Source organism: Cnephaeus nilssonii (assembly GCF_951640355.1).
Source record: "Cnephaeus nilssonii genome assembly, chromosome: 2".
NCBI lineage: Eukaryota > Metazoa > Chordata > Mammalia > Chiroptera > Vespertilionidae > Cnephaeus > Cnephaeus nilssonii.
The window spans coordinates 84,661,928-84,687,662 of NC_137073.1; positions in this window are offsets into that span (position 1 = coordinate 84,661,928).

Genomic DNA, 25,735 nt, shown 5'->3' on the forward strand with positions numbered 1-25,735 from the left:
AAATTCATGTTACATGGTTGACTTAGTTCACTTTAAAGTTTAGTTGTTTGTTTGTTTGTTTTGTTTTGTTTTGTTTTTTTTTTTTGCCAGTTCTTTGCATTGGTGGTATTTTCTTGCTCAGTGCTAAAATTGTCCTGGTTCTGTCCATCAATATCCAAATATGTGATTTCTGAAAAATGTGACCCTGGGTGTCTATGATCCATAGGACACAAGTTAGCACTGGAATGACTTACGAGTCCTAGCCTCCAACCCTGTTTTTGCCACAGCTACTGGTATGACTTTGAGTGGGAAATTTACTGTGTCTCTGAGCCTCAATTTATTACTATTACATATATGGGCAGATTATAGCAGCTTTCCAGGTTTTCTTTACTGAAAAACTTAAGTCTTAAAAAAAAAGTTCATTGTAAAACTTCAAATCTTCAAGTGAGGTTTCCTAAAGCTATTCAACTATGGTTCCAATATTTCCTTTTAAAACGACTTTGCCACCCACTCTTGACCAAGCTCAACTGCGAAGCAGAAGTAGCCATTCTCTTCTTAGTGCTTATCCCTGGAATGTGGTAAAACTGCCAGGAGAACATTTGGGGCTCTATAGACTATAGATAAAAGATAGACAAGAGTTCATGCACTCCATGGTTTCTCTTTTGCATATGAGCTCTTTGACGGTCGGGGCCTTTTCTTATTCACCTTGTGTAAAGAGGGTCTAATCTAGCATTGGACACCTAGACAATATGTCTTAATAAATGTGTTGAATTGAGTAAAATGGTCCATAAATGGAAGGTACTGCCTTGGAAATTTTTGAGCTGCTTGTTACAGAAAATGTTATTGTAGAGCAGATTTTTGAAATGGGTGGAATTTGTATTCAAAATGATAGGTAAAGAATTTATGAGTTTCCTATGGTTATAAAGATAATATCAGAATAACATTATTCATACATAACCACAGGTAGATTAGAGAAGTGCAGAGCACAGCTTTGTAGGCAGTTCTGGCTCCTTTCCTTGGTCTAGATACATTTTCTGGTCATCTTAATCCCAGATTCTGCCTGAGGATGCGGAATTGTTAAGTAGGGAGGTTTGTCAGATTACCATAACATAAGGAAGGGAAAAGACACCATGAAATGTACCTCATCTTTTACTTGTACAATGCCGCTATATATTTATGAATTAAATTCCTTAAATTTATGATGAGTTTATTTTTCTACTCTGCTAGTCCATTACCCTGCTGTATTTCTTATAAGCTTCCAGAGAATGTGAAATATGGCTCACATGTGTTTATCTCTCCTTTGATACTCAGTGTTTTGTGATCATAGGAAGAACTCAATAAATATTTGCTGAAAAAATAAATAGATAAGTATGGTGGTTTCGACGTTCTAATTTAACACTTGAAGTTAGAGATAGTAAATATGATGAGCTTATATTTAAACAGAAGTTGAATAAGGTTTTGAAAGTAGGAAATACAGGAAAAAATTACCTGTCATTTTACTATTAAAAAATACCGCTGTTAGGACTTCAGGTTATTTCCCTCTAGACATAGAGCAAATTTTTATATATAGTCATATATAAAAATTATATAGTATATATAATTTCACTTGAAGTTATATATATATATATTGCCTATAATCATTATATGTATTATTTTGTAAGGAATATTTCACAACAAAAATTTAAAAACCATAGAAGCCCCATAGTTTTCATAAACAATTTTTAAATTGTTCGTGCCTGGCTTTCCTAAGCATTGATTCCTTTATCATATTTCTTAATAGGCTTTTTTCTCATTTCATTTTTACTTGTTTATTTTGCTATATAAAAGGCTGTAGCAAACATTTTTGACATGAACATTTTCCTGTTTTTCCTTTTGTATATTTTCAGAACATAATGTACCTATTGATAAACTGCTTTTAAAAGTTTGTGTTAATATTTGCTATTTCTAATCATAATGTACAAACATCGAAATTTATTGTGCATTTCCTGGCAATGAATTTTTAAAAATATATGTTTTTATTGATTTCAGAGAGAGGAAAGGAGAGGGAGAGAGAGATAAAAACATCAGTGATGAGAAAGAATGATCGATCAGCTACTTCCTGCATGACCCATCCCTCCCCCGCGGCCCCCCCCCCCCCCCACACACACACACATACACACATACCTCTCCCCTTGGGATTGAACTTGCAACCCAATCATGTGCCCTGACCAGGAATTGAACTGTGACCTCCTGGTTCATGTATGGGTCCATGCTCAACCATTGAGCCATGCTTGCTGACAAAATGAACATTTTTTACTTTTGAAATATTGACAAATTTTAATGGCAAAATGGTTCCTTATTTTGTTTCATTAATGAGGCCAAACCTTTTCTTATATTTTTATTCGTTTACTAGAGGCCTGGTGTATGAAATTCATGCACTTGGGGGGGGGTCCCTCAGCCCAGCCTGCCCCCTCTCACAGTCCGGGAGCCCTCAGGGGATGTCCTACTGACAGCTTAGGCCCGCTCCCCAGTCTGGCCTCCCTCTGCAGGAGGCAACCGAGCTGATCAGGGGAAGGTGCCACCCCCATTACCCCACTGCTGCTGCCACTGCAGGCCGTCGCAGCTGCCAAGGTGTTTTCAGCAACACAGACTCCAGTCCTTTCACCACGAAAAAATGACAACTTTCTTTAGGCATTTTCAAGGTGTCTCTTTCATAGGATATGACATTTCTTTCTTTCTTTCTTTTTATCCTCACCTGAGGATATTTTCCCATTGATTTCTAGAGAGCGTAGAAGAGAGAGGGAAAGATAGAGAGAAACATCAATGTGAGAGGGACACTTTGATTGGTTGCCTCCTGCATGAGCCCTGACCTGGGCCCCTGCCAGGGAGGAGCCTGCAACCTAGGTACATGCCCTTGACCAGAATGGAACCTGGCCCCCCTGCGGGTTTCAGCCCAGCATCACAGCCGTGGGGCTGGGGCTGGGGGCTGGCCCCCCTGCACGTTGTTCTCTCAGGTTCTGGGCCCATGCCTAATTTGCATATTACCTCTATATATATATATATATATATATATATATATATATATATATATGAGCTTTCCATTCATGTCTTTCCATTTATTTTTCTTATTGAATTGTATGAATGAGTCATTCCATAAAGCGTGCTATTTCTTGCAGGTGTACTCACACACCATTGCTTTAGTGGATGCCCAAGGAGCGTGTATGAAGCCGGTAATGCCGCCATCCGCGTGGGCAGCCAGAGCAGGCAGTTCTGGGACTGTTTTGTAACAGCAAAGAGGAGGGAGTGAGTTACTAAACAGGCCCCTCTTTCTGTTAGTTGAGCATTGCAAAAGCCAGGCTAGCGAGGTGTGTGTGTGACAGGCTTCATTCTTCCCTCTGTCTCAGCTATTATTAGATTGGTCCAGAAATTGCCAGTAAATTGGGGCTGTGGGCACATTCAGTTTCTGCCACTGTCTGAGTTCTGAAGTGTCACAGCTACTCAATATGGTTTGCTCTTCACTTGAGCAAATTGCCAACAGCTTGTGTGACTCCTTAAGAATAATGAGAATCAACCTCATTTTAGGAGAGTGGACAGATTGTGTCTGTATTTGGCAACCCACATCCTTCTGCAGCTGGGATTGCCTAAGACACTCCAGGGAGGTGAGGGGCCCATATTGACAGGGAAATGCCCACTTTGTCTGAGGAGCTGCTGAGTTCTGTCAGCATGTGCTGGCATGAACTCTCTCTAATATGGCTTCACTCCCCACAGCCCTGGACATGACAGAAGTTAATGTTAGATCTCTGCAGTCTAGTTCAGTCCCTTGTCATTTTCATCTGGGAGCTGAATGCTAAATGCCTTCACTCTGTGTCTGAAGGCATTTAGCATTTAGCTGCCTGGTAAAAAGCCAAAGGAGTGGGAAGCCAAGGTGGGTGGAGGGAGAAAAGAGGGTGGGAAAGGGAGAAACCTGCAATAATGTCAATATTAACAATTTTTAATTAAAAAAAACACAAGAAAAAAGCAGGACAGAAACTTTAAAAACTACATCAAAGCATGCAGGTGGTACTTTGTCATATCATATTTTGTGTTCATGAAACACTCAGAAATAGTTTGGATGTTGCTAGTGCCACAAGAATTGTCCCATAGAAAGAAAACAAAAAGCTCTCTTACCTTAATAGCAAAAGCTTTGTGCAGAACATTTAAGAGGTGGAAATAATTTGAGGATAGAAGTCTTTCCTAACTACTTTTTAAAACTCCCCCCACCCCGTCCTTAATATTCTACAATGTCTCCTATTTACATGTATGATTAAATCTAAGTTTCTCCTTGACTATCTTCTCTGTGTGAATTTTAGACTCTATACTATTAAGTAGTCTTAAAATCAACTTCCCTGTTTCCACCCCAGTGTGTTTCTTTCCCAAGAAGCAAGCTCACTCCTGTCTCTGGCAGTGCAGGCTCCGCTTCTTCAGACATCTTCCCCCTCAGTTACCTCTGTCGCATTCTGTCTTGTCCATGCTAAGTAGGCTCATATATTCAAAATATGTTGCTTAAAAATCCTCTTGGTTATGTGTGTGTATTATAATTATTTCCTTGAAAGTAGGCCAGTTCTCTTAATACATTTCAATGTGTTGACTAGAAAGTTTTTCATTTAGTATGTATCCAAATAAATATAGTTTGTCTATGTTTCATCCTAAAATATTCACAAGATTCAGATTGTGAGCATATGTTTCCAGGTGGTTGGGGGAGATATGGGCTTAGGGTTGCTGATTTCATATTTTAAATAAGACCACAATTTAAGCATTTATGAAATAAAATACATTCTGGTATTTTTGTCTGTCCCTTAATCTTTAAATAAGTGTTTTTTAAAAATAATTCTTTTAAATATGTTTTCAAATCTCTAATGAGGTCATGTTAAAAATATTTAAGCTATGTTTTTGTTCTTCACATAGCCCCAGCATGGTGTCTGGCAAATAGTATATGTTCAGCGAACATCTATTGAATGAGTGGGTGGATAGAGCACCATCTTTGCAGTCCAACAGGCCTTTCTGCTCTATTGCTGATGGCTGTGTGCCCACTTAGCCTCTCTGCACCCCAATTTCCTCAAGTGCAAAACCAGCCACATAATTTTCAGGGGGTTATACTGAGGGCCTAAGAGGTGACGTGTAGAAAATGCCAGACCTTGACTCAATAAATAGTAGCTGTTGAAAAAAAGTTTTAAAAATATTTAAACTATATGGAAGCAATGGACCAGCTGATGATAAAATTTGAAATAATATCCTTGGGGTATGATGATTATGTGATTTTGGAACTCTGCATATGGAATAAGTTCTGGCAACAGTTTAGAATAGAGAATACTACTTTGGACAACTAGAGTGACAGTAGAATCTGGTGGCATGACCTTTCTGGAGAGTCCATGAAAGTCAGGCTTGGTGAAGATGCATGGGAGAACTGCTTTGATTTGTAGCTGCTAAAATTAAATTCCAGATTCCAAATGTAATGCTGAAATTGTGAGCTCCTTCTTTGACAATTAATGTGTCTAGATAAATGGTAAACTTTTAAACGTCAGGATTATAATTCAACATGATACCATCAATTTGGAGAAGTGTAAAAAAGATGTCCGGGGTCAATGTTTGAGGAATCACTTGCTGAGGTCTGGTTGGAAAGTACATTGGATAGGATACTGTCTTGGCCCAGGAATAAGTCATGGCCAAAAGCAAGCTTTTTCTTCAGGACTTGATAATAATGTTGACAAAGAGCAATTAATTGTGAACTTAAATTTTATCCTTATAGCAACCTCCTAGGTTATATATCCAATTATAAATGAAGAAATTGAGGATCATGAGAACTGGATTTTTCAGGTCACACAGCCAGTTAGAATTTGAACCCATTCTTTTTCTTTCTTCCTTTCTTTCTTCCTTTCTTTCTTCCTTTCTTTTTCTTTCTTTCTTTCTTTCTTTCTTTCTTTCTTTCTTTCTTTCTTTCTTTCTTTCTTTCTTTCTTTCTTTCTTTCTCTTTCTTTCTTTCTTTCTTTCTTTTCTTTTCTTTTTTTTTGTGTGTGTAATACTGCTTTTATTCTTTCTTTTAAAAATATTTTTTTATTGTCTAAAGTTTTACATATGTCTCCTTTTTCCCCAATTGACCCCCCGCCCCCGCAAGCTATTCCTACCCTGGGCAAGCCCCCACTGCCCTAGTGTCTGTATCCATTGGTTATGCTAATATGCATGCATACAAGTCCTTTGGTTACTCTCTAACCCCCTCCTCCCCTACCATTTGTCTCTAGATTGATCTATTCTTGAACCCATTTCTCATGGACTCTAATGACCAATATCTTGAGATATTGAGAAGTTTTCTAGGAAATTGAAAATTAGCCATGAACACATATAGTGGCATATGAAGGAGGAATTCCTTGTGATTTCTGCATTGTTCCAATAAGTTATTATTGGCAAAATTGAAATAGATGTGCTTTTTCTAATCACAGCTGATGTGATTGACATGGTCTAATACACAGGGATGATTACTAAACTTGCAGGAAGGAGAAAGGGTGACTATGACATTGTCTGATCTGAGGAAACAAAGTGTAAATCGAGGTAGCAGTTCTCTTTTAGGATGTGTTGGAACCATGCTAGTATTTTTCAGTAGATTTTTTTATGAGAGTGAAAATTGCATGTTAATAGCTGTACTAACTGAGCATTTGCTGTATGCCAGGTATTGCATTAAATGCTTAATGTGTGTTTCCTCATTTTATCTTTTCAATGACCGTACAATGTAATATTCCCATTTCACAGGTTAGGAGCATGAGGCAAAAAAGATTAACTGACTTTTCCAAGACCACATATCTCATTACTGGATGAATCAGATTATGTCTAAGTGTCATGATGACATAGTCTATGTAATGGACATCTACCTCCTGCTTCATGCACCTTAAGCATTCTACACACCATTTTGCACGTGGTTTACCTAAATGGTTTGAAGCCCCTATCAAGATATGAGTAAAAGATTATATTGAAGGACACCATGGAAACCCTGCGCATTATTATTAATTACTATTATTTTTTGTTTAGTTGGAAGAACAGACAAGTTCTGGCAGTAGAAATGCTCTGGGAATCACTTCCTTTATCTGTAAAGTGGAATGACTAATGCTTCATCTGCCTGAAGGTGGGGGCTGACCAAGATAACATCTTTGACCAGGTAGCCACAGAATAATACATTCCCTGTGTTCTTTGGGGGGTTGGAGGATACTGACACATGTATGAAAGAGCATGACCTGGGCATCTTAATGGTATAATGAAGGCATGAGAGAAAGAAATTTTTTCTTACCTCTTAGTGTAATGTTGACAATTTTGGTTGAACCCTGGATTCTGTAGTAATCAAAGGATTTTAGATAAAGAACAAAGGGATCATATCTAGTCTCCAACATAATGTCTCTCCTTTGAGAAACACCAGTCTTCACTTTGACAATGATATGTTATCTATCTTTTACTCATCATCCCTGGCTAAAATAATTATTTTAGAAGGGTGTAATAGAAGAGATCTGTCTAAAATATAGTTTTCTAAGAATCAAGGTTGATTGATAATTGTTTTAAGACTCTTGAAAGATTTTAAAGGCATAATATATTGATGGCTTTGTTGAATTAGCACTTTATCACACCACATAGTTCTGTGAGTAATTTATCATTGAGTCAGGTTCCTTTTTATTCAGTTTCATTATTACAGGTTAATCTGGAGCATATAGTTTCGGAAACATTGACAAACCCATTTTGAATTATTATTTTAGAAATCATCAAGTCATTTGGCTCCTTTTAATATAATACCTTTGACTTCAGTACTAATTCCAGGCTTGTCAAATGTGTGCTATTATCTGAGCATCTGTAAAGATAAGAAAATAGTATTAAATATAATGGTGTGACTTTTCTCAATCCAGTCTTTTGTTAGAATGGCAATAATAGTATTTTTAATTTTTTAAATTTATCTTCATTATTGAAAGTATTATAGATGTACCCTTTGTTTTTCGGCCCCATTGACCCCATCCACCCCACACCCGCCCTTCTCAAGCCTTCACCACACTATTGTCTGTGTCAATGGGCTACACATTTATGCATATAAGTTCCTCTCCTCCCCACCCCCACCTTCCCTCTGAAATTCGTCAGTCTGTTTCATGGCTTCTATGTCTCTGGATCTATTTTGTTCATTAGTTAATTTTGTTCATTAGATTCCACATATGAGTGAGATCATGTGATACTTACCTTTCTCTAACTGGCTTATTTTGCTTATCATTAATAAAATAAAATATCACCTGAAGTTTTTCTTTCTTTCTCATAGGATAACTCTTTACTGTAAAATTGAGATAGCCTATCAACTCAGAACTTTGATTAATCAAAAAGGGCCAACCTAATGTTTCAAAGCAACTCAGTCCTTTAAATATACTCATTTTAGGGCACCAGCTTGTTCTGAAAGAAATCATTTCTTGGCCTTTTGTTATTTTACATGCTTGCAGGAGACCACAGAGGAAGAGAGAAGAGAGAGCAACAACTGCTAGCATGTCTGGGGGATGACTTGTTCCTTCATATTTGTGGAACCCAGTGTCAAGAAAGAAAACACCTAAAAATAAAATGCATTTACTCAGAATCTCTGGGGCAAAGTGCAAACAGCCTTTGCTATAGGAACCCAGATTAGAAATTGAATAGTTGAAGCCCTCAGAGCAACTGCTATCAGCAGAACCATGGCACTTCTGGTTAACTTTGTGCCATCTGATTAGTTTTAATAAGTTGGCTTTGGGTACTATTCATAACTCATAGTGACCCATTTGCTGGTCAGTTGTTTCTTTATAGTTCACTGATTATTAGCTTTTCAAAGCATTGACTTAATCCAGCAATGTATGCAATCACCAAAATATGATCCAGTCAATTAAACATTCTAGTCAAGTCCCAAGTGCTAGGAATCAAAATCCCACTGTAGTTCACATTTGTTTTTCCTAACACTTTCCTCTTGAAATGTGGCATGGGATGGAAAACAGAGTCTAGGAGTGGTATAAGCACTATTTAAAATTTACTGATGGAGAGAACCCATGAGTAAGAAAAGAGGCAAGCCAGAGGTATTGGGTATTCTACTTTTCATCTAGTTGGTTCTTGCTCTCTTAGATATTGCTCTAATTCTCTATTCCCTCCACAGGGACAAAATTAATGAACAAAATAGATCCAGAGACATAGAAGCCATGGAACAGACTGACAAATTTCAGAGGGAAGGTGGGGGTGGAGGGAGAGATTAACTGAGGAACTTATATGCATATATGTGTAGCCAAACACTAGAATATTGAGTGCTGTAGCAGCATTCATTTCTATGTCTCATTATCAGTCTATACCCTTGTCATCACCACCACCACATTTTCAAAGTCTTTCAACACTCCTCAACGTCTAATGACTAGTTTACCGTGCACTTCAAAGGTTCTCCTCTTTAGTGCAATAGAACTTCAGCTATTTTGAAACGTTATTAGAAATAATCTAACTAAATGAACTGGAGTGAGTTTACAGTTGAAATTTGACCATATATATGTACACAAAGTCAGCTGTGGAATTGTATTGATTGTCTAAACTGGAGAGGAATTTTTAAAAAAGAAGACATTTAATTTATAAGGGAGAAAAGTATATTTCTTAAAAAGTATATCAATGTCATATTCTCCATCCCCCTAGTGCATTTTTAGCTTTGGTATCCATCTAATCTTAGTATTTGAAAATAATCAAAGTTATTGGGTTGAGAAGGCCAGGGACACAGGGTCACTTCTGTGCAAATCATTGCTTCTTTGAGACAAGCCATACCCAGATTACTGTCTGCTTGGTGACACATCCTGCCTGCCTCTAGAGAGGCTTATTTTCATTGATCAAGGACTGGTGACCTGACACAGACACATCAAAAGAACATGTTTTTATGTGCCAGGAACTTTCAAACAACAAAAACATTTTTTTTTCAGTGTGTTATTGTTATATCATTTGCATAGTATTAGGACAAATGAATGATAATTTATAAGTGGAAAAATATCCATGCTGTGAAGAACTCTTTTAAAATTGATTCCAGTTTTCAGCAGAATCAATGACTAATGATAGAGTCAGTATCTAGGGAAAAGATAGGTTTCCGGTTAATGGGGTCAGAGAGTATATGTAGAAGCACTGTAAGAAACCTTGAAATTTTAGCAGTGGAGGGCTTTCAGCAATGAAATTTAAGGAAATATCATACCAATGAGTTTTTGATAGTTATTTCACATTTCTTTCACATTAACTGGCATTATAAATGCTTTTGATATTAGGCTGAATACTGGCTGTAATTTTCAGCCTTGGTAGTCTTAAATATCATCACTTCAGACCTAGCTTAATTTTCTTAATGTGTATTTTCTGCTCTACTTACAAGTAAAGGAGAGACAAGCGTGACAAATACATTTTAATTTCAATTTTTTGTTTAATTTCATGAATTTTATTTTTCAGAAAAAGGTGAGTCTAGTTGTATCTTTGCAAAATGTCTTTTCAGAAAATAGGCTTTGGAATATTCATTTAAATACGATTTCTTGTGACCCTGTGTAGGCTTTGTGCTGCTAAATTTTAAGTGTGCGAGTTTTTATAGCTGAGCAATGATTTTAGTGACATTTTAATGTCATAACCTTTCTTTAGCAGGCTGTTTGCATATTGTATGCAAGCTATACTTTAGGATTTTTAAAAATATATGTTGGTAAATGATTTTGACATGACTTGTCCTCTTAGACTAACTATCCTATATAATAAAAGGCTAATATGCAAATAGACCAAACGACCAGTCACTATGATGTGCACTGACCACCAGGGGACAGACGCTCAATGCAGGAGCTGGGCTAATGGTTGGGCAGCACAGTGACAGTGGCGGGAGCCTCTCCCGCCTCTGTGGCAGCACTAATGACCCCATGGGGGATGTCCGCCTGCTGGCTTAGACCCGCTCCCCAGGGTCTGGTTTGCCTCTTTTCTTACTCATGGGTTCTCTCCATTAGTAAATTTTAAATAGTGCTTATACCACTCCTAGACTCTGTTTTCCATCCCCAGGGAGCGGGCCTAAGCCAGCAGGTGGACATCCCACGAGGGCTCCCAGACTGCAAGAGGGCTCAAGCCAGGCTAAGGGACCCCCCTCCCACCACAGTGCATGAATGTCGTGCACGGGGCTTCTAGTCTAATTATAAAAAGCTAAGTGTCCCTCTTTCTGACTGATAGCTATGACATGTACTAACCACCAGGGGGAAGACGCTCAATGCAGGAGCTGCCATGATGCACACTGGCCATTTAAAAATAAACAGCACCATGGTTCTGGCACCGACAAACCAACACTTGGCTTCCCCCAAGTGGGACATAGGCCCCACCACCATTCCAGAGTGACACCCTACCAAATTGCAGCCAATGCTGCCAAGACTCCATGGCGCAAAATGCAGCACACAGCCCAGCCCAGCCCGGAAACAGTCGCTGTGGATGCCAGGGAATGATGTCACATAGCAATGCCTGGCTTCCTCTCCCTAGCAACTAGCCTCCTTGGAGTTTCTTCAGCCCAGGAACCTGACTTGGTTTATAGCCAGGTGCAAACATTTTACAGTTTAACCAAATGTTTGTGAAGCATTTTCCTGTGCCTCATCTCATTTGCTCCTCACAGAAGTCCTGAAGTAGGTACTAGTAGATAGGAGACTCGGTAGAATCCTATTTTCTTTTCATTAGCAAGATGCGAATAGCTATATTAAAATATTTTTTCTAATTAATTTCCTTTCATTGTGCACGAATCTGCGCACCGGGACACTAGTATATTATAAACATTTTTATTTTTTACTCTTGAATGACACATTGCACTGAAAGACAGAAATCGATTTATATCATGCCATGGTTACCTGGTATTGATCTTGCTCAACTAGTTACTTATTACTTTGTCCTAAATATTTAATAGAAATACAACTAGCCCTTTGTGGGTATGAGGAGAAAATGAGGCCAGAAGTTGTAGAAATTGCATATATGTGCCATTAAGCTGTGGTTAGCTTCAACCACTTAGGGCTGCAACCCCCTTAGACAACTTCCTCTTTGGGGAGTTGCAGAGCATAGAAACTTTTGAGGAAGGGGCCCAGCTGCAGAGATAGGTTAGGCAGCTTTCCTACTCAGAGAAGCCACCTTGCATCACAGCAGACCATGCGTGGCCCTTTCCTGCTATGAATCAGACCCAGCCCACCCATCAGTTATAGTCTGTGGGAAGAGTCAGAAGCATGGTGGTGGCCTTTGGAGCTACATGCTTATTCTTTGTTGAATGCCAGTTCCTCCTTGATCAGGTATGGTGTCATGGTGTTGAGAATTATTAGAGACAGAAGTGGCGATGCAGATGTGTAAGGCTATGGTACATGCAAATATATATTTGGGGGGTACTGAATTAGGATGATCTAAAGGTTTCTTACTGGAATCAGACATCAGGCAGACAAGATGATTTTGACCCAGGATCAACCAAAGTAAGGATAAGAAAATTTGAATATATACTTGGGGATAAGATGTTGATGAGACAAATAAGCTTTGGAAAAGAAAGATTAGAAGAGTTATAAAACTATCATAAGTATCCAGCCTTTCCTCATTATTTTGTTTGCTACCACCTGGGTCTACGTTAGCATGGTATCACTCCTGGGCTGATGATGCAATAGCCTCCTAAGCTCCCAATGTCCATCCTGCCCCCTGGAGGCTGGCCTCCGCACCATTGCAAATACAATTCAGGTTTTGCAACTCCTCTGTCCAAACTTTCCAAAGGCTACCCATCTTACTAGCAGTAAGATAGAAAGCTTTTACCGTGGGTGATGGCATTCCTGAGCCTGACTTTTGTCGCCTCTCTGCCTGCAATTTGTACTACTCTTATTCTTATTTATCCCATTTAGGACCCTCTGCTTTCCTTGCTGTTTCTTGAACATGGCATATACATTCCCTTCTCAGAACCTCTCCAAATACATATCCTTCTCATTGGATGTGCTTCCCCTAGATATCCACATACTCACTTCTTTACCTCATTTCCATCTCTGTTCAGACAGTACTCTCTAAGACAGGCTTTGGTGGCCATACTATCTAAAATAGCACACGCACACCCAACCCATCATTCTCTATTTTGCCTTTTTCTTCTTCATTAGCACTTATCACCTCCTGTCATATTTTATTAATTTGAATCATATAAAATTGCCTTATTGAGGGTTGAGAGCAGTCAAATATTGGGCATTTCATATGGTTTAACCTAAAATATATTTATTAATTTATTTTTAACCTAAAATATATTTTTAACTTGTTTATTATTTTTATTTTTTCCCTGTACTAGGATATAAACTCTGTGAGCTCAGGGTTTTGTTTGGGGCAATATCCCTAGTGTCTAGAATATAGCAGGCACTTAGAAAAGCTGTATTGAATAAATGGAAATAAAAAAAAAACCTGGTGAAATTTGTTGATAGTAAACAAAGAAAACTGATATGGAAAATGGCCTGTGCTTAGACATTCTAGAAAAATGTGATTGGGAGATCTTCTGAGAGAGTCCAGAAAATTAAAGGACATATTTAGATCCATGTGAAGTAGCATGAAGTTTCTATCTAATTGGAGCTCTGCTCTATGTATGGACTTTAATTATATGTTTTTCTATATGGTTTCCTAAAACTGGGACTAAGAAGGATAAAACTATTTTTGGATAAAACACTTCTAAACTGAAGTTTCACAATTGGTAAGTTACAAGGATTTAGCTTGCCAACTATGATATTAATTTATATTCACTAGGAAAGCAAAGTTATAGAAACATGGTTGATAATCATGCCTTGTATAAACATTTAGGAATACTAGAGAAAATAAATTAATGACCCTCTTTATGCATCTCAGATCTTGAAAGGAAATAAGGGCATCAACAAGGGTCAGAAATAAAGATGCAATTGAAAACCTCAGGGATAAGCTGATGGTGTGGCTGCCCTTGGGAGTATGTAGCTAGTCTCCCTAAACCCGTGGTCGGCAAACTGCAGCTCGCGAGCCACATGTGGCTCTTTGGCCCCTTGAGTGTGGCTCTTCCACAAAATACCACCGCCTGGGTGAGTCCATTTTGAAGAAGTGGCGTTAGAAGAAGTTTAAGTTTAAAAAATTTGGCTCTCAAAAGAAATTTCAATCGTTATACTGTTGATATTTGGCTCTGTTGACTAATGAGTTTGCCGACCACTGCCCTAACCCAAGGGCTCAAGTGTTAACCACCATGTGGAGACATGAAATGGAAAACTGTGACTCTGTGGGTTGGAACAGAGATCCTCAGCACAAAGTTGTGACCTTTGAGTGGAAGGCTCTTGGAAATAATTCACCATCAGCACAGAAGAGACAAGACAGCTATGCCTTGAAAATAATGCTTCCCCTGTGGATTTGTACTTCATTTGGGTTTGGGATTTGAATCTTTACTGCTTGTGTAATAAGGGGAGAGAAGGAATCACAACTTGAGAAATTAACCCAAAAGATCCCACACCACTGTTAACAAACATCTAGCAGAGGCAGTTGAAAACTTCTTGGGAAGAAGATTGGTATTAAACCAAGCTTCACAGTTTTCTTACAGATAAATTCCTTCTAAAGATTAACTCATAACCTAAAATGATAAAATGTAGGCTAAAATCCCCCACTGAGTCAGACTTAAAAAGCACAGCAAAGACCTGGGTTAGAACATACTACCTTGAAATGATGAAACCACCACACAGAGAGTATAAAATAAGAATACTGAAAATGATGTCATAGGAATAGTAAATATGAGAAAAATTAGGTTTGAAAATAATAAATCGAAATTCAGAAAGTGAAAAATTTAGTAATTAAAATTATAAAGTGATAAAAATGGATTAAACAACAAGTTAGACACAGCTGAGGAATTAATTTGAAGAAATCAAGCAGAATGCATTAAAGAGAACAAAGAAAATATGAATGGGAAATTAAGAGATATATTGAAAAGAATGAGAAAATTCAGTGAATGTTTGGTAGGTATTCAAGAAGAAAAGAATAGGGAGAATTGGGAAGGGATAATATCTGACTGTTATGCAATTAAATTAAAAACTTAAGGAAAGGCAATGAAAAAATCCCAGATGGATTTAAAAATTAATAAGCACACTTTTAAACAACTCATAATTCAAAGCAAAAATAACCCACAATATAATGAAGATTAGAAAATATTTAAAACTGATTGTTAACATTAATTAAAATAATACATAACAAAACTTATGGGAAGCAACAAAAGCAAACAAAGAAAAACAATTTATAGAGGGATTAATATGATATGATATCATTTACATACAGTTTTAGAACATATAAAACAATATTCTGTATTTTCAAAACATATATTTATAAGTAGTAAGATAATTAAAATGAAAATTCTATACACTAATTTTAAGATACTTCTGTGAAGGGAGATAGAGAATGAGGGAAATGGGGACAGAGAGACATGGATACACTGAAGCTTCAAATCTGTCTGAAATGTGTTTTTCCCCAGCTCTTTATTTGATAACTAGTGGCCCGGTGCATGGATTCATGCATGTTGAAAGGGAAATAATTAGAATAAATATTTTAATATTGCTATTTGCCCTTTCTTCCTCAGCGCCACCTGGGAGCTGGGTGGTGGCCCTGCCCCCACCACCACCACTGGTCGCCCGTCTGTGGAGCTGTTGGTGGGGTGATTGGGCCCCCGCTCTGCTCCCTCAGTGCCTGGGAGTTGGGTAGCAGTCCCGACCCTGCTGCTGCTGCTGCTGCTTGCTGTCTGCGGGGTGATGGGCTGGGTGATTGGGCCCCCGCTCACACCTGCCTTGGCCCGGTGCTGCCCTCTCACCTGCTCCACCATCCCACTGTAGTCCCGCTCTCCTCGGGGCCCATTGGGGCCAGCAGCGCCTCCACTGCCACCTGCTGCCAGCACCGCATCACTGATACCCACCATGTTCCGTGCCGCTCCCTGGTGGTCAGCACATGTCATGGTGAGCGGTTGAACTCCCGGTCTCCTGATCGAACTCCTGGTCAAACCACTGCCTGAGGGGACAATTTGCATATTAGGCTTTTATTATATAGGATAATTAGAGAAGTTGCAAAGATAATACAGAGATGTCCTTTTTATCCTATACCAAATTTCTCACAATGTTTACACCTTACATAATTATAAGACAATATCAAAACAAGGAGTTTGAGATTAGTCCAATGTGTGTGTGTGTGCATATATATATATATATACATATACATATATATAATATTTCTTTGTCATTTTACCACATATGTGGATTTGTATAACCACCACCCCAATCAAGATTCAGAACAGTTCTATCATTATGAAGATTTGATCCCTTGTGCTATGTTTTTTTCAGTCAAGCCATTCCCTTTCCCCTATGGTCCCTCACTCCAGGCAACCACCTAATTTGTTTTCCATTTCTATAAAATTTTGTTGTTTTGAGTGCTATATAAATTGAACCATAGAGTATGTGACTTCTATTGAAATTGGCTTTCTTTCTTTTTTTCCCCCCTCAACATCATGTTCCTGAGATCCATCCAAATTGTATGATAAGCTCATTTCTTTTTATTGCTTAATAGTGTGCTATGAGATGGATGTATCACAGTGTTTTACCATCCAACTATTGAGAGACATTTTGGGCTTTTCAGTTTTTGGCTGTTACAAATCAAGCTGCTGTGAACAGTTGCAGATAGGTTTTTGTGCAGACATAAATGTCTATTTCTCTGGGATAAATGCCCCAGAGTGAATTACTAGGTCATATGGTTAATGTATGTTTAGTTCTTTAAGAAACTTCTAAACTATTTTCCAGAGTGCCTGTATTGTTTTATGTTCTCCCAACAATGTATGAAATACAGTTTTTCTGCTTCTTTGCAAGCATTTGGTATTGTCACTATTTTTAATTTTAGCACTTAGATAGGTAGTGATATCATACTTTTACTTTACATTTCTCTAATGAATAGTAATTTCATTTTCTATTGCAGCTGTAAACAAATGACCACAAACTTGGTGGCTTAAAGCAATAGAAATTTATTATCTTATCGTTCTGTAGGTCAGAAGTCTGACACAGGTCTCATGGGGCTGAAATCAAGGTGTTGGCAGTATGGGCTCCTTTCTGGAAGCTCTAGGGGAGAATCCATTTCCTTGCCTTCTTTAGCTTCTATATTACTTGGCTCATGGCCCCCTTCTCTCTTCAAATCCATCAACAGTGGGCCCTCCCCATATCACATCATTCAGACCTCTTCTACCTTGGGTTTCCACTTTTAAGGATCCTTGTGATTACATCAGGCCCACCCAGATAATTCTGGTTAAATGCTCTATTTAAAAGATCATTTGAATAGCAACCTTAATTCCATCTGCCACCTTAATTTTTCTTTGCTATGTAACATAACATATTCACAACATTCATCACATACAGGATCTGGGGATTAGATAAGGACATCTTTAGGGGGGCATTAGGCTACCTACTATGGCTCAAGATGTTGAACATCTTTTCATGTGCTTATTTGCCATTCATACATTCACTTCAGTGAAGTGTCTATGTCTTTTGACCATTTTCTCATTGAATTGATTGCTTTATTATTAACTGGAAGCCTGGTGCATGGATTTGTGCACAGGTGGGATCCGTCGGCCTGGCCTGTGGGGATTAGGCTGAAACCGGCAGTCTGACATCCCCTGAGGGGTCCTGGATTGCTAGAGGGGGAGGCCAAGGGACCCCACCAGTGCACGAATCCATGCACTGGGCCTCTAGTATGCAAATTAGATCTTTCGTTAATCTCTTCCCGACCTTCCCCCTTCCCTTTTCCCTCTGAGATTCATCAGTCTGTTCCATGTTTCCATGTCTGTGCATTGAACGTCTGACCCCTGGTGGTCAGTGCCCATCATAGTGACTGGTCGTTCTGCCGTCCAGTCGATTTGCATATTATCCTTTAGGATGAATTTTGAGAAGGTTTTTTAAATTTTATTTTTCAAATTATAGATGTGAGTTCTATCTATAATTAAGTTTACAAATATTTTCTCTCAGTTTGTAGCTTGTCTTTTCATCTTCTTAACAGGGTCATTTACTGAACAACAGTTTTTATTTTGCTGAAGAATAATTAATTTATATTTTTCTTTTATGGATCATGCTTGTGGTATCAATCTGATTTCACTAAGCCCTAAGTCCTGAAAATTTTCTTCTGTTATCTTCTAATTTTTTATGCTTTTATATTTTACCTTTAAGCCTACCATCTAATTTGAGTTAATTTTAAAATAAATGGTAAAGTTGCCTATGGATATCTGTATGAATTGCTCTAGCACCATTGTTGAAAAGACTATGCTTCCTCCATTGAATTGTTTTTATACCTTTGTCAAAGATAAATTGTCCATGTTTGTGTGGGGATGAATTTATTTATTCTTTAAAAACGGAGAATATAATAAACTGTGAAAGTTTAATAAGGCCCAAGGCACAGTAATATGCTGTTTTTTTCTATGGCATTGAAATAGTTCATAATAGCAACATATAAAGGAGGTGTTTGCATTCTCAAAGTCTGAAAATATTGGGAGAGTCTGAGATGATGTGCTAAGATAAGAATCACAATGAATTGACGACTAATGGCTATATTACTTTGATCAAGGTCATGTCCCTCTCTGAGTTTCAGATTCACTTTCTGTGAACTAACAGTGGTGGACTAGATGACCGCCTAGAGCTCTTTGCAATGCTAATGCTCAGAGAGTGTGTGATGAATGCTTATCACTGAGTTTGGAATAAGGTAGGAGGAGAGGAAACCAGGCTGTCATTCTGGCTTATAGTCTAAAGTTTAGAGACTATTTATATCCCCAAATAGAGGCTGCATAGTTAACTAAAGGCTTGTGGGGTAGGGCAGCAGGGAGGAAACTCAGGGAAGTTTCAATATACATGTAACTAATCATAATAATCTTTAAGATATCATTACATAAAATGTAGAATCTGCATTTTAAGAAGATCCCAGACTAACTGCAAGGTGGTATCCTGAAATAGAAAAATAAAATAGAGGGAAAACTGGTAAAATCTTAGGAAAGTCTGTAGTTTAGTTAATAGCATTACATTTATGTTAATTTCTTAGTTTTGGCAATGTTCCATGGTTATTATGTAAGATGTTAATATTAGGGGGAAGCTGGGTGAAGGGTATATGAGAATCCTCTTTGCAACTGTTTGAAATTTAAAATTATTCCAAAATAAAGCTCTTTAAAAAATATCCCAGGTGATTCATTTGCATATTAAATTTTGAGAAGCACTCTTTAAAAATGCAAGGTTTCTGGCCTTACCCCAGACCTCATAAAACAGAATTGCTGGGCTGGAGATTGGATTCTGAACTTAAAAAAAAAAAATCTCATTCGTGATTGGCATATAGTGTGAGAATCCTGGCTTGAGCTTTCTTTCAGAAGTTGCCTTTCTTTGGAACATGTACTAGAACATATTTGGCTTTGGTATATAAATTTAGTCTGGAGTCAGGGCTGTTAGAAAATGTTCACCTCTAAAACACAATGAGGGAAAAACTAGTGATTAACTTGTGAAATGGCAGCAGGAGTTGCTGGGTGGACTGGCTCCTCAGTGAAACAGCTATAACTGGCGGAACTTGTTTTAAAAACCTAACCATTTAAGTCTCTGGAAATTTTCCTATTGGCATATAGCAAATGGAGAAATATTTACTGGAGGAAATGTACTAAGTTGAGGTTACAACAGCCAGTTTATGACATTGAAGCCATGCCCCACCCCCTCTCCCCCAAGCTTCCAGCCTAGGGCTATAGTATCTCCCCTGGAGGTGCAGGCCACCAGCATTTCTAATCCCTCTCCCCAGCTCTGTGTAGATCTCCAAGAAAGAGGACTTAGAAGTTTGGGGTCCCACACTTTCTTGTAGGGTAAAACTTTGACCCTAGGCATAGCAAACCAAGGATAATGGGTACCAATCAGTCTCATCCCAGCTTACTCATAGGACAGAGGTTCCATGCCAGGAGAGGCAAGCCTAGAAGACCAGAGGCTACTGTCTCTGGTCAGCACCCTGCTTATAAAGCAGGGGCTACTCCGAGAAGCAGGGCACTCTATCCCTTACCCCAGATCAGAGCATTGGTGCAGAGACAAGGCCCTCTTTGATGCCACCAGAGGCTACAAGCTTCAGGAGAAGTAGACTTCACTGAAATAATCCAGCCAAGTTACTAAACAATTACCCAAGCAAACAACAATGACAAGCACCAAGCTGTAGGAATCGGTATCCAGAGTTGCTGAGATACATTGTCTCAAATGTTCAGTTTCCATCAAAAACATTATGAGGTGTGCAAAGAAACAGGGTAAGGTGCATGCACAGAAATAATAAAAAAAAAGGAGGCAAGAGAACTTGCATTTGAAAGGACCAAGAAGTCAAACTTAGCAAAGACATCTTAATAAGTATTCTAAATGTACAAAGAATCGGAGGAAATCATGCTTTAAAAAATAAAGGAAGGTATGACCACATAAAGAATGTCAAGTCTGGCCAACATGGTTCAGCGGTTGAGGGTTGACCTATGAACCAGGAGGTCACGGTTCAATTCCCAGTCGTGGCACAATCCTGGGTTGTGGGCTTGGTCCCAAGTGAGGGGCGTGCAGGAGGCAGCTGATCATGTTTCTATATGTATGAATGTCAAGAAAGAAATACAAGTTATAAAAAAGAACCAAATAAAAATTGTGGAGTTAAAATTTAAATTAATCTAAATGAAAAATGAAAAGGGGTTCAACAAAAGATTTGACCTGGCAGTAGAAAGGATGAGTAAAGATATATTGACAGAGGTTATGCAATATTAAGAACAGAGAGAAAACATAATGAAGAAAAATAAGTGGAACCTCAAAGAAATGTGAGACATTATTAGGTATCTCAATATATGCATAATTGAAGTACCAGAAAGTAGAAGACAGAGGGAATGGGCTAGAAAAAGTATTTGAAGACCACAGTATTTATTCATTGGGAAATTGCCTTTTCTTATGAGAGTCTGACCTTCCTATTTTATATTGTTAAAATTTCCCTTTGTAGGAAAAAAAGAGGAAATGTTATAGTAGATGACAATTATTTTGTAATGCCTTTAATTTGCCAAATTAAATATAGGCACTCCTATATTGATCCCAAAGTATTTTTTAATGTATAAATTTTATTGTTTCATATAAACCTGAACCTGGGAACCACTGGTTTAAGAACGTTGTCCCTATTCAAAGGTCCTGGGAACCTGTTAGCTTTAAGAAAAATAATAACCATTGAAGTTTTACCATTTTAAGGGCATTATAGATTTTCAAATGCTTAGCAAAATACTGATCACATCATTGATTTAATGGGTATATGTTGGAATGAATGACAAAAGAGGATCACAAGTGTATGACTTGCTCTTGGAGTGTGTGTCTGTATGTATGTGTGTGAATGTGTGTGTAGTCATGGTCTCCTTCAGCTGTTCTCTTTTAAGCCTATATAGTCACATCTGGTATGTATGAGTTTACATGTTTCTTGCTAATCTTATTCCCATGAGAATTTACTTTGAAATATTTAATGGGATCTGAGCTTTTTAAAAAATATATATTTTTATTGATTTCAGAGAGGAAGGTAGAAGGAGAGAGAGATAGGAACATCAATGATGAGAGAGAATCATTGGTTAGCTGCCTCTTGCATGCCCCAAACTGGGAATCGAATCTGCAACCCTAACATATGCCCTGACCAGGAATGGAGTCCTGATCTCCTAGTTCACATGTGGATGCTCAACCAATTGAGCCATACCAGCCAGCCTGGTTCTGTTCTTTTAATTGAGTTTCAGTAATCATCTCCTCCTAATATTGAAGAATAATTAGAATAATGTTATACCCTCTACTCCAATTTCTAGTAATGTTTTCTATTTGTGGTATGGCCACTGCTGTATTTGCATGTGTTCACTATTTTGATTTCTAAGTTTTTATTAAAATATTCTGGCTCTTCTGTTTAGTCTCTGAAGACCTTTTAAATAATTGTATTTGTTCTATGTCACCCTTTGTGCTTTTAATTTCTCAGAGAGAAACTTGAAAACATCTTAGCTTCATAGAGCAGATTTCAGTTTACCTTCTCTACTTCATGGACTGAGCCTTAGGCCTTTTTGTGTGTGCTCTGAGCAGTTAAAACCACAGACTGCTACGAAAATGCTTAGCAATAGCTATGCTTCCTGGACCTTTGTGAAAGAACCTGCTTTACCCAACATAGCACACACGTGGATGAGAAACATCTGGGGTCCTTCTCTTTGGAATGTGTCTGTAGAAGGAGGCAGTGCCAGGTTGAGAGCATGGGCACTCAGACATCACATCTCTGTCTCCAGAGCACACCTTTGATGTGACTTCCCAGGTCTGGATTTACCAACACATGAGATTAAGGAATACAACTGCAGTATTTTAGACCATCATGTTTGACTAAGGCAAAACATCAGTGCCAGGAGAATTCTTGCTGATCCTCATGGTAATCCAAAAAGGATTGACGGGAGACTTAAAGAATTAAAGTTACAAGAAAGTAGGATTATTCATTGACTCAAAGGGCTTAGTAAAACCTGCTTACACCCCTGTCAGCAACTTAACTGTTGTTTTAAGAGGAAAGAACTATAATGATAACTAGAGTATTGCTAAATATCTATTGCTATTTTAAAGTATTTCTCATCGTATTTCATTGTTTTAGTGTTACTAAACTTTATATTGCAATTAGTTAAAACTGCTTTAATTGAAGCAGTTTAAATTTACATATCCCACTGAGCCATTTTGTGCATGAGGCACTAAATGGGAAAGTGGTTCCTTTTTATAGATAACCAAGTTAGAAACAGTTGGTTATAGATCCTATTTGTGAAATCCAGACATAAAAACTGCTCACAAGAGAATGATTAGAGAGAATTTATTAAACAATTAAGGGTTCTTCTTTCACACTATGTCAGATCACAGTGGGACATCGCCAACCTTTGCTGTCTATGTAACATATTTTTGACCCATAATCACTTAAACTATTATGCAACTGCTTCAATTATATCTCATCTCCACAGCTGAACTGTGGTCTTGATTTTACAGTGTCCCTCATAGTGCCAGTGTAGGGCAGAGCTGCCAATGTGGAGGCCATAGGTCAAGACAGAGGATTTGGGGTCTTTATTCTGAGAGGCCCCTTTGGTCTCAGAGCAGAGAATAATTTAATAGGTTTATTATAGTATCATTGGGATAAGTTACTGTGACCCTTTGGGGTATTTTTCCCCATAGACTTTTTGTTTATCTTGTCTTTTTGACATGTTACTGTGTATTGTTGCAGGCATGGATTTTATTGGAGATACTGGTTGTAAGTGATGATAGTTCAATTTAAATGGATCAGATCATTGAAAAACCCAGGGGTTTTTAATGGACCCAGGACTCCTCAGATATTGTTGGGACCATTTGTCTATCACATAGCTCAGTTTTTCTCTGCACTAGCATCATTCAAGTAGGTTCCATGAACATAACCTTGACACCAACTTATACCTTTGGCCATGAAGTTTACATCCTATTGCTTCAGCAACCTCAATGGAATGACAACTTCTGTGTTTTAATGGTTTTGATAAAAATATCAAGAATGAATCTCAATGAACTTATGGAGGTCACATGATCATCATTGTGGCCAGAGGAGGGTCATGCCCCAAGCTTACCTGAGATGAGGAAGTATGATTTCCCTAAGTTAAATCATCATAATGGATTATCACTATTGGAAATGGCAGAATGATGTCCTACCTCCTTCCAAAAATACAGATTAAATTTGTTCCTACCTTTACGACCTATTTTCAATTATGTCTGCTTTGCTTTCTTGCATGAGCATACATTCTCTTTCCTCTACAATCCTCAACCTTTAGCATCTCCATGAAATTAGGGGGGAGTAATGGGAGACCAGTGACAAGAACAACCTAAAAACCTGTTTATGCCAGAACCAAGGGTTTCATCTGACATCTTTTAGAGCATGTGCCAAAGCCAGCCTACTTCTGATGGATGATGTTTACCATTCCATTGCTTTCTAAGCCTTAGTACACTTTAAGCTGCCAAGTGATTTTGAAAAACCCCTCAAGGAAGATTTTGTAAACATAATAGAAATTGAGATATTTTCTTGTGCTATCCTATTCACTTAGTCTTAACATTTTCTTCTTTACCATTGGCCCAAAGTTCTTCTCTTTAGTCAAGCATCATTACAGTCAAAGACCAAGAAATGCTTTTGCAATGTTGAAAGTTCCCAATTACTTCTTTATTCATATGACCCAGCATGAAATCAGTGTTTGTTTTCCCCCAAAACAATAGAGAGTTACATCAGTGGTCAGTATGCCTTTTCTAATGACAACGAAAGATCTAAAATGATCCGCCCACTCAGGATATAATGGCTCCAAGGAATGCACAATACACCAGAATAAATTTCCTCGTTGCAAAAGACATTATGTCATCCCATTTTACCCAGACTGCAATATTCAGGAAATGAGTAAAGCCTTCAAGAAATTTTTAAGTAGTTTTTCTAGATTCTCATTTTAGTATTTTACTCTAAAATATTTTGTTGTTGTTAAATTTTGTCCTCACATAATTTATCATTAATTAAAAACAAAATCAACACTAAGCACAAAATCTAAATTGTAGCCAGCACAGCCTCCCATGATGCTTGTTGTTGCGTGGACTATTCTAATGTGCTCTTTTCTTTGAAGAGGTTGGGTGTTATACGGTCAGCACTGTCCAAACAACTAATGTAATAGACTGAAAATGTCCCTTCAGCAGAAATAGCTCCTTCTGGGAGGAGGCTAAACTGCTTTAGATTGAAGAAGAGTTATGTAAGACCATTTCTGTCCAAAATGATTGGGCTGAATTCCAGATTTCTCTAATGAAATGTTGCTGAATAGCTGCTATGCTTGCAGCTATGGAAGTATTCAAAATCAAGTGTTGATTCTTGCCACTTGATCAACTACTTTAAAACTAGAGTACTAAAAGCTAAACCCAAGAATTGTTCAAATAACTTGATTACATGGGAATTTACTTTTGATGATAGTAAGAGGGCCTCCCTGAGCATTTTAGTTATTACAACTTTTATTGGAGGAGATCTGTTTGATAGCATGCATTTTCTCATTGGCCTTTGGTAAATAATGGTATCTTTCTGAACTTAGCATATCATTTATAAATTAAAGATAATGATTTTGCATCTTCCTCTCTGAAATGTTCTAAAATTCACAATATTCAATTGGTGATATACTAGTAAGTGTTTTTCGTCTTTCAATGTAAAATAACTTTATGTTATCAATCTTTAAGAACTTAGAAACCAAGCAACTTTTATGGCCTAATCTCAGGAGAAAACATGGTGACTAATAAAAAATAATGCTTTATAAGAAGAATAGATTTGTTAAGCTTGTGAGAGGAATGATTTGATTTTGTGGTTTTCATTTCTGTATGCAAATAACACATTATAAGATTTAAAAGTAATACTAGCTAGATATTAGTATTAAAAGAGGACTGAAGTCTGAAGTGAATATACCAAAGTTGCCAGATTGTGTATTATTTAGGAGCAGTAAGCTGCATTTATGTCTACTATTAAATTGCAATCTTCTAGTGTCTACAATTTTTCAACTTAGTATTTTTTGCTTCTTATTTTAACCACAAAAATAAAATATTGACATTAAGAATCCAGATACATCAGTGAACTTACATGGGAGTTCTTTTTGATTGATACCTGACTATTCTTAGTTCTTAGCTGTTTTATTATAACTACATTCAAATACCTTAGACTTAATGGCTTATAAAATAACCATTTCTACTATTTCTCATGA